The sequence below is a fragment of the Pseudoliparis swirei genome, chromosome 14 (genome assembly GCF_029220125.1).
Source record: "Pseudoliparis swirei isolate HS2019 ecotype Mariana Trench chromosome 14, NWPU_hadal_v1, whole genome shotgun sequence".
Classification (NCBI taxonomy): Eukaryota; Metazoa; Chordata; class Actinopteri; order Perciformes; family Liparidae; genus Pseudoliparis; species Pseudoliparis swirei.
In genome coordinates this window covers 2899565-2903684 of record NC_079401.1, presented here as the reverse complement: position 1 = coordinate 2903684, position 4120 = coordinate 2899565, and the positions used below count along the sequence as shown (strand labels likewise).

Here is a 4120-nt window from a genome sequence, read left to right as displayed (position 1 = left end):
AAAACACCTGGGATTAAAAACAAGAGCATCAGCAGGTAGTTCAGCGGCCCGTCGTCTGGACACGGTGATTTATACGGCTGCGGCGGGCTTGTCGCGATGCCACTCAGAGCAATTTATCTGGTCTTGGCTCCGGCTCCCTGTAGCAGGAGCCAGCCAACCCCCCCCCCCTCTCCCCCCTCCCCCCTCAACCTTTCCTGTTGTTTCAGCATGAATGATCTTTTCCATTGACAGCTTTGTTCGTCCCCGCAGGCCGATCTGCACCTGTAACCAAAGCCCGGTGGATGCCGGGGCCTAATTACACGCTCTCATCTGGCGCCCAGCTGCCTCGCTCGTCCTCGCACGAACCCGCGCAGCGAGCCGCAGAGGAAGAAGAAGAAGAAGAGGAGGAGGAGGAGTTAAAAAGATGAGCCTTCATCACCAAACCACGTCTCTCCGGAGCAGCAAATGTGAACGAGAGGACGGTGTTTCTGAGGATTTCAAGGTCACACACACACACACACACGCACACACTTAATCCACGATTACATCGCCGGTCGTGGAGTTCACGCTTCTGTCATGGAGGCAGGTATCACTGTCCTCTTAATCCCCCCCCCCCACCTGCAGGGGTCCGCAACAGTTCCTGTTTTTCCACCCCGACATGTGAGATCTGTCATCGGCCCACCGGAGGGAGGGAGGAGTGTGTGAAAGGTCGGCGGGGTCAAACCAGTGCACATCGAAGGGAGAGGAAAAGAGATGCCAACGGTATGAGGAATGTGTGTGTGTGTGTGTGTGTGTGTGTGGATTACAACTCAAAGCGTATTCCCTGTATGGGAGCTTTCTCTCATGGATGAACGGGTTGACCTCAGCCGGGTGACGCACGGCGCCGAGCGGCTCAAACCCGACGAAGGACACACACATCCACATCCCTCCACTCCTCAATGCACTCTGATATGTATTTATATGTAAATCTGGACCTTGGCCATCTGTTAGGACGTTGTACATCTCTCCTCCTCCTCCCATCTCACCAACCGGAGGGTTTTGCTGTCTCATATGCAGATGTACGTCCCTGTGAAGCCGGGCGGATTGAGGATGCGTTTGAGGAACACTGGGAAACGAGGCTCCCCTTTACTCCCCCGGAGTGACGCGGCGCCGACAGCTCTAAAGTTAATACGCAGCGGCCCAGAAATAAGCGTCGGCATGACCGGGCTCGTTTTGGAAACAGCACCGCGTTGGGCCCATGCCGCGAGCGTGACGGGACTGTTATGCAACCACAGCGGTACGAGAGGTATTTGGGGGAGTGAAACCCGACCCCCCCCCCCCCCAAACCCTGCACAGGGTTAGCGTGGCAACTGGCAGCTGTCCATCTCAGCAAGGGGACGGTGTCTCTGAGGGGCCAATCCAGAGCTGATTGAAGTGGAACTTAATGGAATCCACTTAAAACGTCGTGATTAAAAAATCATTAATAATTGTCCCACTTCATTAAAACTACACTTTTCATAAGCGCGTTGCTTTAATAAAAATAACAAAATTATACAAATAATCACAGGCGAGAGGCAACAGCGTAATTATGAGAGTGGTTTTAATGATTAAGCTGCAGCAGGTTGTTGTTGTTGTTGTTGTTGTCACGGATTCATGTGAATTTGACTGAAATCACAAGATTTAGAGTTTATATAAAGTTTATATCATAACTGAATGTGTGTTATAGTCACAGAGCATCATCGCATCTCCTGAAGTATTTACTCTTGTGAGGATGTAGAAGTGAGACACATCCCAGAGAGCTCCAGCAGCACATTAGTGTGTGTGTGTGTGTGTGTGTGTGTGTGTCCTCAGCCTGGACCTCACATCCACTCGCCATGAGAAACAAATGTGCACGACCAAAAGTGGATGAATTGCTGCTTCATGTTGGTCTCCACTCTCCAATCAGACGCGTGTGTGTGTGTGTGTGTGCGTGTGTGTGTGTGTGATCACTGATAATAGGTCTGGCCTTTCTGAACAGTGACAGCACTCAACAGCTGTATGCGGCTCTGCCAAGGATCTCACTCTCTCTCTTTCCTGGCAGCGATAAAATGTAAACTTTGTCTTTTTTGTTGTTTCTCTCTCTCTCTCTCTCTCTCTTCCCCCCCTCTCTCCACTCTTTCTCTTCCTCATTCTTCATCTCCCTCGATAAAAACATTGCTGTTACCGTGCAGCATAGCTGCGCTCTGCCCCCCCCCCCCCACCCCCAACTCCCACAATGCACTGGGAGGTGAACACATGTTAACAAGGCCTCTGTATACACCCACACACACACACACACACACACACACACACACACACACACACATAACCTGTACTACACACGTAGAGAACATGAAGTTAATCCTAAACCCTGAACACGCTGTGAGGCTGCAGCTTCTTGCAGACTCATTTATCTGTCCCAGTGGAGGAGTCAAGGAGGCAAGGAGGCGAGGAGGCGAGGAGGGAGAGAGGTATCTCGGTCCAGAGACGGTGACATCAGCGGTGCCGGTGGCGCCACTTATCTCCCCGGGATCTGCTCCGGCATTTCCTGAAACGGACCCGCACGCCACCCAGACGACAACACTCAACCTTTTAAGGAGATTTCTGCTTCTTCTTCTTTCTTTTTTTTGCCGGTGAAAGTTCAACAAAACATTCTGTGTTCTTTCTGCCAGGAGCTCAAGAAGATAAACAGATGAGAAGATGATGATTCACGCGTGCCAACATTATGCCCAGGAACATTCCTGCAGCAGGGGACCTCGAGGTGCGCTTGATTTGGACGCCAACAGCTCAACAATAGTTTATCTTGAGTTATTCATCCCACTGGCTATCGGAGGCATGTCGATCTGGTTGATCTTCTCAAACCTGTTTGAATAAAAAACGCCTCCCAGTTGGTTGTTTGTTGCGGCCCCTGTGCTCTCGCTAGTTTTGCAGGTTTGACGAGATGTAATGAAGCCGAGCTTCGCTTCGTTAAATCCTGAGAGCAGTATAACGACGCTCCACCACGTACGACTAGCTAAGGATAACAACCTCGCATCCTCTTCAAGAGAAGATGTGTTTCCTTCTCTACTTAAATGCTAAGCTAAGATCTCATGCTACCTTTAGCCACCTTATGCTACGTTGTCATGGTGACAGATCGGGATGGAAACCATCCCCCCCGACGTCCTCTCCCAGAAGACGGATGACCGGAACAAGTCGTTAATCATAAAAAACCCATAAACAACTCGTCTTTATGAGTAGACCTCCGATGCATTTCTTATTTAAAATTATTTTCCTGCTTTAACATTTGTATTTGTTTGCTGATGGCCCTTCTTGGCCAGACGCATTGTTAATTTGTACTTAATTTTTATGTTTTATTATTATTATGCATTCTTACTTTTGAAGGTTGTATTTCTGTAAAAAATACCTCAATAAAATATCAAGGATAGAAAAAAATATTCAAAAAATAAAACCCCATAAACAACTCGGTCTCCACGGCGCCTGATAGACCTCCGATGCATTTCAATAAAAAATGGCCACCGCGTCTCGAAACGACGAGATCGGACGTCGTGGAATTTGTATATTTCGTGTATAGATGAGAGATCAGGTCTCAGGGTCCTTCAGGGGGAGCCGGGCCCCGTCTGGATGTCTGCCTCAGTGTTTTGGGGAACCGAGTCCCTTCAGGAACCCCCAGGCGGACCCTGAAGGGAAGAGAGCGGCGAGTCGTCTCTGCTGAGGTTCAGTTTGCAGGAGGAGATTTAATAGTGACACGTAGAGTGTGTGCGTCTCTGGTTTACTCTCCTCGGCTTGTTTACCGGCACACACACGCGCCGACACTTTAAACGCTGAGTCTGAATCCACCGGATGATGATCGATGAGGCGTCGGAGCCTTTCAGGCACCTTCATACAGTTATAAGAACCTTTTTTTATTCGAGAAATAATGACGCTTAAACTCTCCGCCCCACGTCCCTGTTTATCTCTTCATTAGTGTCACTCTTTACACACACACACACACACACACACATGGCTTCACACACACATGATGAACTCCATGCAGCCGGCTCTGCGCCGCCAGCACAGCTTGCCATTATCTCGGGGTTGTCCGACTCCAGACGACGTTTCCAATCTCTCGCGCCATCTGCTCCTCGCCGCCATCAAAAGGGAGGAA

The 4120-nt window shown here is 49.7% G+C and overlaps 1 long non-coding RNA gene across 1 annotated transcript; it reads left to right on the top strand.

The window, feature by feature from the left end:
- Nucleotides 1–318: 318 nt before the first annotated feature.
- Nucleotides 319–1231, top strand: LOC130204386 (uncharacterized). The gene is made up of 3 exons (XR_008833647.1): nucleotides 319–481; nucleotides 604–741; nucleotides 1036–1231. It is a non-coding gene; the product is annotated as an uncharacterized LOC130204386 (long non-coding RNA).
- The last annotated feature ends 2889 nt before the right edge of the window (nucleotides 1232–4120 follow it).